At 48.5% G+C, this 15,643-nt stretch overlaps 1 protein-coding gene across 1 annotated transcript in view; it reads left to right on the top strand.

Annotated features, from left to right (window-relative positions):
• Positions 1 to 9,500: 9,500 nt before the first annotated feature.
• LOC125466816 (immunoglobulin superfamily member 21) overlaps positions 9,501 to 15,643 on the top strand; it is a 394,787-nt gene continuing 388,644 nt past the window's right edge. Inside the window, exon 1 of the mRNA XM_059638048.1 lies at positions 9,501 to 9,519. The gene's annotated coding sequence lies outside the window, so the exon portion shown is untranslated. The remainder of the gene's footprint in view (positions 9,520 to 15,643) is intronic.

The raw sequence follows: 15,643 nt of genomic DNA, 5'->3' as shown, positions 1-15,643 counted from the left end.
GCACCAGAGTTTTGTGCAGCTGCAGCATAATGTACAGCTGGTCTACAGGAATAAAGGAGTTTTGTTAAAATTGTAGAGTTTTGGTGAGCTCACAGCTGGAATATTGTGTGCAGCTTTAGCCTCTTCGGTTACAAATAGATATACTTACACTGGAAATGGTACAGTGAAGATTCACTCAATTGTTCACGGGATAAAGGGGTTATGCTGTGATGAAGGCTGAATAAATTGGGTTTATCCCCCCTGGAATTTGGAAGGTGACCCCAGACACAGCGTTCTGAAGTGGCTTGATACGGTAAATGCTGTAAGATTGCATTAGATTCCTGGTACTGCTGAAACAGGATCCATCTCAGGATAAGGGACCAATCAGTTCAGACTGAGATATGGAGAAATCGCTTCACAGAAAGCTTTGTGAACTTGTGCAGTTCTTTTGCCTGGAAGGTTGTGGATGCTTCTTCATTGAATGCATTTACAGCTGGGATAGACAGAGTCTTGGCCTTTCGGGGAGTGAGAGGATATGGACAGCTGGCAGGATAGTGGAGTTAAGGCCCAAGATTAGCCATGATCATTTGGAATAACAGAGCAGTCTCAATGAAACATATAGTCTACTCCTGCTTCTATTTTGTATCTCTGTAACTTGCTTCAGTCCATACTGATTCCACAGTTTGAGGTAGCTGCGTTCCTTCATTTCTGGCTCCATCTACATTCCCTACCGAGTAGTGGAATTCTCACCCTAAACACTAACTTACTGCCTCTCTTATCTCTCTGTCTCTGTATGTTTATGCACTAATCCATTGCAAATGCTGTCATCTCTGTGCTAGAGGAAAATCAATATGGTTTCTTGTACAATGCAATATCTTCCCCGTACTCAATATGACCACATTCTTCACTTTGTACGCTACATATATTCAAAACTTTCTTCAATTCGTAACAATGAAAATTAGACTTCTCAAGCCTAAATATCCTTCCACTCTCTTCAAAGCAGTTGTGCGATTTAAGTTTCACAATAATCCATTTAGCTCTTAAAGAATTCATAAGCAGCAGACATAAAACATTTGGCTTTCATACTTACTCATGTTTTGACTCCACTTCTGTTTTTATTTCAGTTAACAGGGAAGTATTTGAGTGAACTACACTGAAGTACCCTGCTTCTGAATGTGATAGTTACTTATAAAGGCATTGCTACATTAACTGGCTGTGAGTTTGATCACTTACTTGAGGTACAGAACTATATAAATACACTGGGGTGCATTTGTGGACTATCTTGAGAATGCTCACATCCTATCATCGCTCAATGTCTGTGGCTTGTTATCAACTTGCAGCAAAAAGAAAATCTGGGACAGGTGGTGGGATCTTGTCAATGCAGCAGAGGGACAACACTGCAAGATACTTCCTTTCCCTCTGGTGCCCTGAAGGAATGGACTCTGAGAGTGAGTATACAAGCTAGAGCCAGCATTATGCAGGATTAGGGGAGCTGTGCCAATGAGATTTGGTGCCCCATTGTACCACTGCCATGCGTAACGTATAATCAGAAATGTACAAGGGCTTTTGTCAAATTAAAGGAAACAGTCAGTGCCTTTAGGAAACCTCAGGAGAAAATTGATAGTGGGGAGGGGATGGGGTGGAAGAGACAGAGGCAGGAGAAGGCTTTTGTACTCAGACAAAGGTCAAAAAGACCCATGCAATCAAACCTTCACTAACAAATCTGCAGGATTTTTGGAATGGATTTAAACCCCTGTCTCATTTTAATGGAATACATTTCATTTTTTTCAAACAAATCTAAAATCAGTAACTATCGTTATGGACCAGACCAAATCCCGTGCAAATATATGAAGAAGCTAACCTAGTACCTAACATTTTTTTTATTTTAAAGGCATTTTGGACTGAGATATGGAGAAATCACTTCACAGGCACTGTATTCCAGATCAAAACGGAAGTTGCTGGAAAAGCTCAGCAGGTCTGGCAGCATTTGTGAAGAAAAAATCGGAGTTAACATTTTGGGTCCAGTGACCCTTCCTCAGAACTGGAACACCATCTGCAGTTCTTTCTGTTTTTATTTGGCTGCATTCCAGATGCAGTTCGATTGGCCAAACTACCAGACTTGAAGCAAAATGCACTCTATTCGTACACTTTAGCTGAAAATGCAACAAGAAAAAAGAAGAAACTGAAATTAACTCCATTGGAAAACTTATCTGAATAATAGACTTGTTAAAACTATTAAACTGTTCCAATATGGTAACATTCCATAAACACACCCATGGCAAAGGCAAATGCAGAAAAATAGATGGTCAGACAATTGTAGCAGCAGGAAGAGAGCTCCTATCTTTTAGCTGTTAGAGAGATAGGGGAAAAAATCCTCCACATTCAGCTTCACGACCCTAGCAGCAGCTACTGAAAAACTAAAACTAAAAATCGTGGTTCTGTGAGCGCTTAGCCCCACACATTCTAATTGCTTTTATTGTTCCAGCTGTAAAATAAACTAACACCGCACAAACGGTTTACTCTATTGTTTCTTAGTAGACTTCTCATCATCTCTGTCTCAAGATTTCTTTATTTAAAAACAAAACCTGGACAAAATACATCTCTTCAAGCCATAGCGTTGACACCCTATGGGCTGAATCTCACAGTTTTTTTGGCTCAGTGTCAGTTTCATTGAGTTTTTGAGCCTCATTCACTACCTGTCCCAACGGGATGCACTGCAGAAATCCATCAAAGTTCCTTAGAGAGCACCTTCCAAACCCATGACCACTTCCATCTGGAAGGACAAGGGCAACAGATACATGGGAGCACCATCACCTGCAAGGTCCTCTCCAAGCCACTCACCATCCTGACTTGGAAATATATCACTGTTTCTTCAGCGTTGCTGGGCCAAAGCCCTGAAATTCTCTCCCTTAATGGCATTGTGGGTCAATGCCAGCATTCGCCAGGATTCGGGAAGCTGTGCCAATGAGATTTGATGCCCCATTGTACCACTGCCACATGTAAAATATAATCAGAAATGTACAAGAGCTTTCGTCAAAGTGGATTACAGCAGTTCAAGAAGGCAGCTTACCACCAGCTTCTCAGGAGCAACTAGGAGTAAGCAATGAATGCTGGCCCAGAAAGTGATGCTCACCTCCCTCAGTGAAAAGAAAACTCCACAGTCTCCCTCTCATCCAATCCTAGTTCCAATTTACCACATGCCATTCATGGAAGATCCCGCCACAAAGAACTCACCACTCACCAATTACCCACTCAAAAGCCAGCAGCCTTGGCACCTGCGCCATATTTAAAAGGATCACCAGCAATTTCAAGTTACCCTGCTGAATGACAGCCATCGAGTGGGAAAATATTGGAGAAGCAAAAGACAGCGGGGCAATTCTCCAGTAGGCATCAGGAGATCCTGGTGGAGGGGGCACCCAGACGAGGACTGTCCTCTTCCTGGAGGGCTGGCAGAACAGCCAATAACACCAGTCCCTGCCAGTGTGATCTCCAGACTGCAGAGATATGGCTAGTAGTGCTGTAAGAGGATCAATGACCTTCTGTGATCTGCCAGGGTAAATGCCAAAATCTTATGTCTATGACAGCAATCAACTCCCACAAAGGCTCCTTGTTTATCACTCTCAGGGCAAGAGGCTCAAGAGGAAGCATCAGCAAGCTCCAATCAGCTCAGATATTAGTACCAAGGGGGAAGCAGCAGCTTTAGAAAATTTGGAACAACAATCTGGTGAGCACCTCACCGTGACAGCTCTGCAGCTGGCCGAGGAAGGGACACTACAGGTCGCTGGCTCTCGGAGGCCTGCCAGGGAGCAGGCACCTGCTCAGGCCCAGGCAGGAGAGGGCCCTGTGGTGTCAGTAACCAGGGACTTCACCCACATGTACAGGGAGGGGCAGGAGCAACGGCGGGTGGGGGGGGGGGGTTGCAATGGTCCACATTTCCCAATTGGTCTTAGTTTGTGATTTTCTGTCTGCCTCCACGGATAGGTTAGTGGCTTTGCCTGAGAGCCAGAGCCTGGCACACCCTGGGTCTGCTGGAGACGGGCTTGCACACCTTCACTCCATCAATGCAGCCATTGGTCTTGAGGACTGAAGGCATGATGAAAGGGGAACTGGGACTTTCTCACAATCAGACTCAGCAGTGGCCCCTGGAGAAGGAAAACCACTGAAGCCACTTTGTAAATCTCCCTTCAGGACACTTCAGACATGCCAGGGCCCTCCACTTCCACCCTGCCTGAACCCCTCTGACCTGTAGGAGTTCAAACTGAGGAGGTGCCGCTTTCATTTGTTAAGAAGACCCTTAGCCTGTGTGGCTTGTCCAGACACAAACATGCCGGGGCCACCTGACTAAATCTCCAGGGCCAATGAGCTATACTGCGGAGCAGACACCCCCTCCACCCCAGCTAAAGAACTCAGGACATCACGGAGACATAGAGGGAGGAAAAGAAATGAAAAAGAAATCCTTCTGAGGGCATTTTTGCGACACAGGTCATAGTGCACCGTATTAGAATGTTCACCAATAGATAAAGCCGATGGGTTTTGTGGTTCAGCAGTTTGCCTGAGCTCTGGGTAGCCCTGAATGCGACTTTGCTCGTGTGATTCCTACCGTCATGTGCATACAGGGTATAAAAGGGACGAGTGTTTGTGTTGAGAGCCCAATGCAGCAGGTGAAGATGAACATGGAGTGGACGTTGGATGCCTTCAAGGCAGAGATCGACAAATTCTTGATCTCAGAAGGATCAAGGGCTACGGGGAGAGTGCAGGGAAGTGGAGTTGAAATGCCCATCAGCCATGATTTAAATGGCGGAGTGGACTTGATGGGCCGAATGGCCTTACTTCCACTCCTATGTCTTATGGATAGAGTAATGGGCTCTGCCGGCAGAATTCTGCCTCGTGATCAATCATCTTTATTTGTTCCATGGCGTTTGAGTCCAAAAATGTTGGTGTGAATGTTGTGGGGCAGGGAGGAGTGTAGCACTCAGGGAGCCAATCTGCTGGGATCACCAGGGTTGGGGCAGGGCCACAGGTCTGTGTGCTCTCTGGAGTATGAGTCTGCATGCTTTAAAGGTCCCCACAGTGGTGGGCTTTGCCATTCCTGCCTCACAGGTTGAGACACTTAGCATGTTCACTCAGGATGTTCAGCCAATGAGGCCATTAATGAACAATAATGGCCCTGAATTCACCGGGCCTAGGCAGGCGGGTGCATTGTTCCATTTGAAAATTGGGCCCTTGATCTTTGGCAGAATCTCAAACCAGGGCTGACAGTATGATTGTGAAGAGTTGCCTGTCTGATAAAGGAGGTACTATATGCCATGATAGAAAAAGAGCAGTAACTAAATCGAGCACTGACTGTAGCAATTCCCTGCATTGATGCCTTGGATGAGAAATTAACATATTGGTGGGGATCACGTCACAATTTGAGATGCAGGATTGAATGAGGGATCCATTGCTAAAGTACACTGAAAACTAGAAATGGAGACCATAATTAAGAATTAGTAGGTTAGACAATCCTGATGAGGCTATAGCCATAGTGTAAAATTGTGAACATGGTTATTAGATTTCTTTTTCAGGCTGAACAGAATCCTGTGTTGGAGGGAAGGAAAACTGAACTATTCTGTCACTGAAGCCAAATCAAGTGGTAGTCAAGACATTCTGAGCATTTAGAGGATACCGCATGTTGTTTCTGATAAGATTGGTTCTAAACCCTCCAATGACTCTTTGTTTCACTGTTCTGGCTTTTAGCAGATTGCCTTGCTTGTAACAAAGGAATGCTAACTGGCTTTTGTGAAGCTAGTATGTATTTAAAATTGCATGTCTAGCCAAGGGGCACAGACTTTAACAAAAATAATGGGAACTGCAGATGCTGGAAATCCGAGATAACAAAGTGTGGAGCTGGATGAACACAACAGGCCAAGCAGCATCTTAGGAGCACAAAAGCTGACGTTTTGGGCCTAGACCCTCTAGGCCCAAAATGTTAGCTTTTGTGCTCCTAAGATGCTGCTTGGCCTGTTGTGTTCATCCAGCTCCACACTTTGTTATCTCACATACATTAACAAACCTTTACCGTTGGTTTGCAAAGCAATGGATTAAGATCAGAGGCTTTTTCCAACCTCCATAGGATGTGGGTGTCACAAACTAGGCCAGCATTTATTGCCCATCCCTAACTGCCCAGAGGGCAGTGTCTTGAATCACAGAGTGCATCCAAGCAGTTTTTTTCAGATTTGGTTAAATGTAGATAATAGAACAACAAGTATGAACATTTATCGAATAATAATAAAGACAAGAAATAAAGGAACATTGATTAAGTAAATTGAAAAAAAAATGAAAAAGGGAGGAAACAAACAATAAGCTTCACACTCTTCTGCACATTGGGGACCCCTCGATCGATAGCTGATCTGGAAGCTGAGCTTGTTCCTGGCACTTTTCGCGATCCTGGTCCAAGGTGAAGACCGATGAGTTGGAACGAAACTCTTTCTCTTATACAGTATAACAAATAGCCAGTACAAAAAACGGGACAGCAGAGCAACTTTGATTATGCAGTCTTCAGCACATACAGGAATGTTGACAGGAATCATTCAAGGTCATGCAGCTGTCGAATATTGTCAACAATTTTATCCCATCTTGTACAGGCATTTAAGGGTCAATCACAGTGTTAGGGGTCTGGAGTCACATGTAGGCCAGACCAGGTAAGCACTGCGGATTTCCTTCCCTAAAGGACATTAGTGAACCAGATGGCTTTCATGGTTCCTATTAGGCTCTTACTTCCAGATTATTACTGAATTCACGTTCCACCATTTTCTATGAGGGGATTTGAACCAAGGTCACCAGAACATTACTTGGGTCTCTGGATTAATAGACTAGCAATAAAAGCACTAGGCCATCATCTATTCTAAGTTTGCCATATGGTGGAAGGTTAGTCAAATTTTAGTTTCTTGAGCAAGGAGTCCTACCTCCAAAAGTGCTGCCCTCATACTCCTGCCATTGGTCAGCCAACATGACTGTGCTTAAAACATCCCATCCACTCCCACCAATTGGAAAGTTAACAACAGCCTATTGGATAATTCTTGATAGTCAATCAATTGAAAGCTTTTTGCCCCCGTGACGTCTTTTTAAAGTAGTAAGCAAAAGCATTGACTTACTTTTATTTGAAATCAATATACCTTTATGGTTTAAAAACCAAAAGAACTGTGGATGCTGGAAATCAGAAACAAGACCGACAGGTCTGGCAGCATCTGTGGAGAGAGATCATGGTTAACATTTCCAGTCTAGCAACCCTTCCTCAGAATCTTTATCATCTCTGTCATTTTTCTCCCAGGTTTATCATGGTAGTGTCATAGGGACTAACTTGAATTCCTGGAGAGAACACAATGGCTGGCAACTCTGAGATAGGTGTGACCTGATAGTAATGATGTTTGTTGGATTGAGTTCTAATCCCCAGCAGCAACATTCACCTCGAAGAGACCACCTTTTCACCAGCAAGTAGACAATGGGCTGCAATCGGCCAAGTATCAACTTTGGTGACTTTTGTGCAGGGTTTCTCTCTGGAAGTGCTGATGAGATTTCTCACTCTATTCTCCATTAGCTTTGGAGCACTGCTGTCTGGCATCTCACTCACTGTACCTTTCCTCTTGCCGCAGGTGGAAGTATTCACCGATGCCAGGGCCACCCAGGACCCCTGGTGCCAGCATCATGTCTAAAGTCCTGCAATGTGTCCTGTCAAGTGCTGCCAGGTATGGTTGCCTGTCACCATGCATTTAGTGACAAAGATCAAACACTTCTTCGGGCACATATGTAATACAGCATGGCTTCATTGCAAATGCATGTGCATGATCACAAATCTGTTGTTACTTAAGAAACAAAATGCACAGGGTACCTCCCTGAAACATTATCCCATCTTATACCTCTGTCTAAGTGAGCATTACACTTTGTCTAGTGTTCTGCATCGCTGAGAAACCTCTTGTTGATCAATGTGGGAGCCTTGCATACTGAAAAGCTTTCAAACAGTTGAAAACATTCACTTTTATTCAGCGAAAGCAGAAGTGAACAGTACCCAAACCCAAGAGAAGCTGCACTTGCATCTGGGAACAGCCAGGAACTGCTTCCCTTTGGAGCAGCAACAAGATTACAACAAATGAGTGATCTCAGTGATCTCTCTCAGCAACTGGAATTGGATGTCGATTCAGTGCTGTCCAACTTGTTGCACTTGGCACTGCTGTTTGCCGTCGTATTGAAGATAATGTTCTTCCTGTTCAATGTCATAATTTTCCTCCTTGGAAGCCTGCTGCTGCTCTTCCAGCTCTTCAGGATCTATCGCATTCACCCATTGCCTACTTCACTTGTGCAAAGCACAGCATGTTAGGATTATGCTGGACACTGTTTGGAGAGTACTGCAAGGCTCCTCCAGACTGATCCAAGTTATGGAACCTCATCTCCATCAACTTCATTCCTGCTCCAAAATAGCCCTGGTGAAAGGATGGTCTGCATTGGAAGTGTGTTTGGTTTCAGTCAGAGGGTTACATAACGAGTCAACAACCATGATCACAGATGGTAGCCCTTGTCTCCCAGTAACAATCTTTGTAAGGCATCTAGCCGTTGCAGCAAAGTGGGAACATTCTCACAGATGTTAGTATCTTGGCAGCTTCCAGGATACCTGGTACAGACTTCACAATCACCAGTGAATGCACATGAATGGAAATGACTCTATTTGCATTAATGAAGTCAACTACATTATGATTTGGCCCCCTGAACATGATATATATACAGTCTGTAATGCCAGAACCTGGAGGAAGCTGGCTTTGTTAGCAAAGCTGCGGCCCAGAATGCCCCAGATCTTGTCCCCAGGAAACAAAACTTTGTGGTGTGACTAGCAACAGCCTTAATACATTCGTGACTGGAGAATTGAGACATCTCAGTGACTTCTTGGAAGCAACCAATTGCCTAAAAGTTTAATGCATCTGTCACTTTGATGGCCACTGGGGTATGATCACCGCACTCACATGCCACAGGTCACACAGTTCTGTGACAGTTTCCTGGACAGTCCGCAGTGACACTGTGTTTCATTAATTTGGAGGAAATGCCGTTGAGGCTGATACAGCCCTTTGCTTCCTGCTCATTCTGAGCGGCTGTTCAGCTGCAACGTCATCACGAGGAGACTGCAGGCTGCTGCTGGCCCTGAGCTTCCTGCTTCATGTGTTGCCCCTCATTCTCTTTGCAACATTGTTCTGTCACGGTAACAGTGACAATAATGCCTGCTGAGGTCTGGATCACGCTCCTGACGAATCATTGGGAGGAATAGCAGGAACAAACCGTGTCGTTTATAATGTGAGCATTCGCAAGTAACAGAACATGGAGCTTTCTGACAAAGACGGCCATGGAATGCCTCTGCACTGACCTTATTCCAGTGAATGTGGCTTGACATGTTGCATAAGTAGACTCAGACCTTCTGTGTGCTGCATGAGTACGGATACTTTGTACCATCAATTCCACATTAGTCCAGAATGGAGGCCTTGTGCATTACAGCATATTGGTGAATACTCACAGCTCAAGGTGAGAGGTAATCTGTTCCATGCCTTTGCATGGCCTGTGAGATTTTGTATTACCTTTGTGAATTGGAACCTGCAGCTGCTTTATTTATCACATTGCCTGTTAACACCTTTACTGGATGTGAGTTTGCTCGCTGAGCTGGAAGGTTAGTTTTCAGACGTTTTGTCAGTTTTTTTATTTGAAAAAATATACTTTATTCATAAGATGTACAAAAAATAAAACATATTTATACACCTACCCAGTCATGCAAGCCACTCCGGGTTACCCAGGGGGTACGTACACCAACTAAAGGAATAAAAAGAAGAAAAAAAAACAAAGCAAAGAAAATACCCGGCAGTCATCTCCCCGCACAGTCCCCGTTGGCCCCCTGACCAGTTGGGGAAGGCGCCAGCTGGGCCCAGTTACCAGATAGGGCCCTTTTTACTATTCTGGACGAGGGGTTTCATACGGTGGTCTTTTCCCACCGCGCCTTGGCGTTGGCTGCCCCAAGCTTTAGCGCGTCCCTCAGCACGTAGTCCTGGACCTTGGATTGCGCCAGTCTGCAACATTCGCTCAGGGTCAGTTCTTTCAGCTGGCAGACCAGCAAGTTGCGGGCAGACCAAAGAGTGTCTTTCACCGCATTGATGGTCCTCCAGGCGCAGTTGATGTTGGTCTCAGTGTGCATCCCGGGAAACAGCCCATAGAGCACGGAGCTGCTCAGGACGAACCTCGACAAATACCACTGCATCCCCCTCCAGACCTCCTGCGCACAGGCACACTCCAGAAGGAGGTGATTGACAGTCTCGTCCCCCCTGCAGCCAGCTCGAGGGCAGCGTGCGGTGGTGCAGAGATTCCGGGCATGCATAAAGGATCTCACTGGCAGAGCCCCTCTCACCGCCAGCCAAGCAATGTCTTTGTGCTTGTTTGAAAGTTCTGGCGATAAAGCATTCTGCCAAATGACTTTGGCAGTCTGCGTGGGGAACCACATGACGGGATCCACCCTCTCCTTTTCCCAAGGTGTCTCGAGGATACTACGTGCTGACCACTGCCTGACGGCCTTGTGGTCAAAGGTGTTTCCTCTCAAAAATTTCTCCACGAAGGACAGGTGGTACAGGACGGTCCAACTACTCGGAGCGTTCCGCGGCAACGAGGCCAGGCCCATCCTTCGCAACACTGGGGACAGGTAGAACCTCAGTAAGTAGTGACACTTGGTGTTTGCGTACTGAGGATCTACGCACAGCTTGATGCAGCCACACACAAAGGTTGCCGTCAGGGCGAGGGTGGCGTTCGGTACGCCCTTTCCCCCATTTTCCAGGTCTTTGTACGTGGTGTCCCTGCGGACCCGGTCCATCCTCGACCCCCAAATGAAGTGGAAGATGGCCCAGGTGACCACAGCGGCACAGGCCCAGGGACTAGGCCAGGCCTGTGCCACATACAACAGCACCGAAAGCCCCTCGCACCTGACAACCAGGTTCTTACCCATGATGGAGAGGGACCGGAGCGTCCACCTGCCCAGCTTTTGCTTCAGTTTGGTGATACGCTCCTCCCAAGTCTTAGTGCATGCCCCAGCTCCACCAAACCAAACACCCAGCACCTTCAGGTAGTCTGTCCTGACGGTGAAGGGGATGAAGGAGCGGTCGTCCCAGTTCCCGAAGAACATGACCTCGCTCTTACCCCTATTGACTTTGACACCCGAGGCCAGTTCAAACTGGCCGCAGATGTCCAACACCCTACTCACCGACCGACGATCGGTGCAGAAGACGGCGACATCGTCCATGTACAGGGAGGTCTTGACCTGAAGGCCTCCGCTGCCTGGGATAGTCATGCCCTTCAGGCTCAGGTCCTTCCTGATGGATGCGGCGAAGGGCTCCACACAGCACACGAACAAGGCAGGAGAGCACGGGCAGCCCTGCCTGACTCCAGATCTGACGGGAAAACGGTCCGATTCCCACCTGTTGAGTGAGACTGCGCTAACGATTTTAGCGTAGAGCAGCCGGATCCAATTGTGGATGCCCTCCCCGAACCCCAATTTGGACAGGACGTCCCTCATGTAAGCCTGAGAGACCCTGTCGAAGGCCTTCTTCTGGTCCAGGCTGACGAGGCAGGTGTCCACCCGCCTGTCCTGTACGTAGGCGATCGTATCCCTGATGAGCGCGAGGCTCTCAGCGATCTTCCTGCCCGGCACAGCACAGGTTTGGTCAGGGTGAATTACTGACTCCAGGACAGACCTGACCCGGTTGGCTATGACCTTGGCCAGGATTTTGTAGTCCACGTTCAATAGTGAAATGGGATGCCAATTCTTAATTTCTTCCCTCTCCCCCTTCCTCTTGTAAATGAGGATGATGATGCCCTTCCTCACGGACTTGCACATTTCCCCTGCCCGAAGCGCACTATCGTACACCTCCAGCAGGTTCTGTCCGACCAGGTCCCACAGAGCGGAATACAGCTCGACCGGTAAGCCGTCGCTCCCCGGAGTCTTATTCCTCTTCAAGGACTTGAGGGCTCTGGTCAGCTCATCCAGGGATATCGGCCGGTCCAGCCACTCCCTCGTGCCGTCGTCTAAGACCTCCGTGATAGACGACAGGAACGACTTGGAGGCCGTGCTGTCCGTGGGCTTCGTGTCGTACAGTCCGGCATAGAAGGATCTGCTGATCCTCAAAACGTCGGGCCGAGACGACATCACCGAGCCGTCGTCCTCCTTCAGCCGGCTAAGCACAGAGCTCTCTTTGTGCACCTTCTGAAAGAAGAAACGCGAGCACGTCTCGTCCTGCTCCACGGAGCGGACCCTGGACCGGAAGATTATCCGGGAGGCCTCCGCGGCGAAGAGTGAGGCTTGCTGGCCCCTCACCTCACAGAGGTCCTCCGTGACATCGACCCCCATCAACTGCAGAAGGAGCAGGTTCCTTTTCTGGAGTCGCGACAGCTTTCCCCGCCTCTCTCTCGCCTTCCGAACACCCTTGAGGACAAAGAACCTCTTGATGTTCTCCTTCACCGTCTCCCACCAGTCACCCGGAGCCTCAAAGAGGGGTTTCACGGTTCTCCAACCGGCGTACTCCTTCTTAAGCTCCTCGACGTTCTCTGGAGTCAACAGAGTCATGTTGAGCTTCCACGACCCCTTGCCGGCCGGCTGGTCGTCCTGTAAGTGACAGTCGGCCAACAGGAGGCAGTGGTCAGAGAAGAACACCGGCTCGACGCCAGTGGACCTGACCGAGAACGTCCGTGACACAAACAGGAAGTCTATCCTTGAGCGGATAGACCCGTCTGGCCGCGACCAGGTGTACCTCTGCTGCGCTCCGTCTGCAGGCGTGCCGAAGAAGTCGAGCAGCTTGGCGTCCTTCACTGTGCCAATCAGGAATCTGGACGTGACGTCCAGTTGACTCCCCCCACCCGCTGTCCCCACGCCGGATCTTCCATCTGCATCGATGATGCAGTTGAAGTCTCTGCCTAGGATGACCGGCCTGGACGTGGCCAGCAGGGGTGGAAGCCGCTGCAGGAAGGCCAACCGCTCACGCCGTACCGCTGGGGCGTACACGTTGATCAGCCTCAGGGGAGCATTCCTGTAGGTGACGTCAGCCACTGGGAGGCGCTCCCCCACCACTTCCTGAACTTGAGAGATGGTGAAGTCGCGCCCCCGCAGCAGAATAGCCAGGCCCGAGGAGCAACAGTCGTTACCCCCCCGACCAGATCGAAGGCCCACAGGTCCAGGCACCTGACCATTTCCTATACCTGCTGAGGTGCGGTATCCCGCACTCCTGCAGAAACAGGAGGTCTGCCTTGACGGTGGTCAGGTAGGCCAACGTGGACACACATCTTGCGGTGGACTTGATACTGCGCACATTAATGCTCGCAACTCGTACCCCCATTGTGGGCAGTGACTGCAGTACCCTCCCCAAGTCCAAGGTCCAGCCCCTCCATCTGTCCCTTCATGCCCATTGCCCGGGCTAACTGCTGGATGCTCTCCGGGCTCAGGAAACCATCTGTACTGCCTTCTGGGTGGCATCCCCCCATCGGGGGTACGGAGGCAGGAGAGTCCGGCTCTGGGTCAGGCTGGGGACACGCTGCTTCCTCCTTCCCGCCTGGAAGTTCCGGGGGGCCCTCCAGGGCCCCAGGGGCACGTGACTGGGTGTCGGAGGAAGCCTCAGGACGCCTCCCATCACCTGGAAGCGGGGTGCTGCTTTCCTTCTCCCTTGAGATCTTTCGCTTCTGCTTTGGGTGGGCCCTCTCCGAATCTCCCTCGTCAGAGGAGCTCTTATAGCCCTCCTGTAGCTGCCACTTCCCGCCTGATGGTTGCGGTTCCTGGGCCGCCAACGCACCTTCCTCCTCGCTTTCCGGACCGTCATCCACTCCCCTGGGTCGCCTGTCACTGCCTCCATCGACTCCGGGTTGTCAGCGGGGAGCAGAGCCTGGAGGGGCACTTGCCGCAGCCACAGTTGCAGGTTGGCTGCTCCCCTGAACCAGCGTTAGGCCAAAGCCAGCAGAAAGATCCACCGGTTGCAAGGGTGCACAGCCAACCCGACGTCTTCCTTCCACCTCCAACACAGTCGTGCTCTCCTCCTCTCGGTCCACAAGAGAGTGGGTCTTTAATTTGTTCCAGATGTAAGCTGGTTCACTGAGCTGGAAAGTTTGTTCCCAGATAATCAGTCACCATTCTAGGTAACATCAACAGTGAGCCTCCGAGGAAGCGCTGGCGTTATGTCCCGCTTTCTATTTATCTGGTTAGGTTTCCTTGGGTTGGTGATGTCATTTCCTGCGTTGGTGATGTCATTTCCTGTTCTTTATCTCAGAGGATGGTAGATTGGCTCCAAATCAATGTGTTTGTTGATGGAGTTCTGGTTGGAATGCCATGCTTCTAGGAATTCTTGTGCGTCTGAAAAACTAACCTTCCAGCTCAGCGAGCAAACTCACATCCAGAACCTCAACCTGAGCTACAAATCGTCTCAAAACTCACTAACACCTTTACTTCACGGAGTTAACTATATTCAGTCTGCAACGACCCAATGACATGGTGAAGATTGCTTGCAACCAGCATTTATATCCCACAGAGCCGGACACTCGATGTATTTTGCACACACAGTGCTATGATTACAGTGACTTCAAGCCAATGATTAGTGTAATTGCCCTTCGAAGAGCTGCACATTGTTCACAAGTACAGGCCATGCACTCAGACTGAGGAAAGACAATGCTTGGTACAGGAAATTATGGGCCCAGCACAGTAATTGACAGACACTGCCATCAGCCCCAATTAATGACTGACCAGGCCCCCTCGTTGATCTCTGCGCAGCTCCCTGACTGATGCTATGATTCCCTAGACCAATTGCACCTTCCCATCATGACTAACTGTGACCTGTTCCCCAGTGACAAGGACCCCCTGCCCCTGACCATCCCAGGTAGTTGACTGACCATTGTTGGACACTATCCCTGACATAAATTGCTGGAATCACCTGACTGCAGGTTGTTTCTCTTGGCCTGACTAAGAATCACACTTTGTTAGGCTTTAATGCATGGCTATTTTGTGGAAGCACCTTCAGAGGGTTTTGCACATAAGCTGATGCCACATGGTGCAGGTCTGAGAATGACATGGCACACAGTGCTGTACAGCAAGACATACAACCTCGTCGACTGATGAGAACCACAACAAGCTGCCTGTCTTTGTTTCTGCCTGAAAGGACAAGTTGAAACCAAATTACTGATTGCCTTTAAGCTCTGGCTGAGATAGCAAAGCATGAAAAGGCCAGGCAAGCTAGGGATACTGTGTATATCCATGTCAGTGCAAAGTGCATGAGAGCTAAGAAAGCAGGTAAGGATCCCTGAGATGCAAACTGGTCCAAACACTGAACTGGCTGCCCGTCCCTACACACAAATATCCTGGCATCAGCTTTGCAATGAGAGGTGCGGGTGTAATCCAAAGTGCAATGTTGAGGTCTAGAACTGTATTGCAAGTGGATTGGAGATGTGCCATGAGGCATTATCCAACACCAACATCTGTGGATGAAAAAATATGCATCAGCTGCCAATGGGGTGTACCCTGAGATGTTGGTGACCACAGTCTGGAGGAGCAAGTAGGGATCACCAGGTACCCACTCTGACTTTCATGTTGAGAAGTGACAATTTATAATTTCTATACGATGGTGGAAGAATGGGAAACTGG

This window comes from Stegostoma tigrinum, chromosome 28 (assembly GCF_030684315.1).
Source record: "Stegostoma tigrinum isolate sSteTig4 chromosome 28, sSteTig4.hap1, whole genome shotgun sequence".
NCBI lineage: Eukaryota > Metazoa > Chordata > Chondrichthyes > Orectolobiformes > Stegostomatidae > Stegostoma > Stegostoma tigrinum.
Note: the sequence above shows the minus strand (reverse complement) of the source record. Positions and strands in the feature narration are given on the sequence as shown.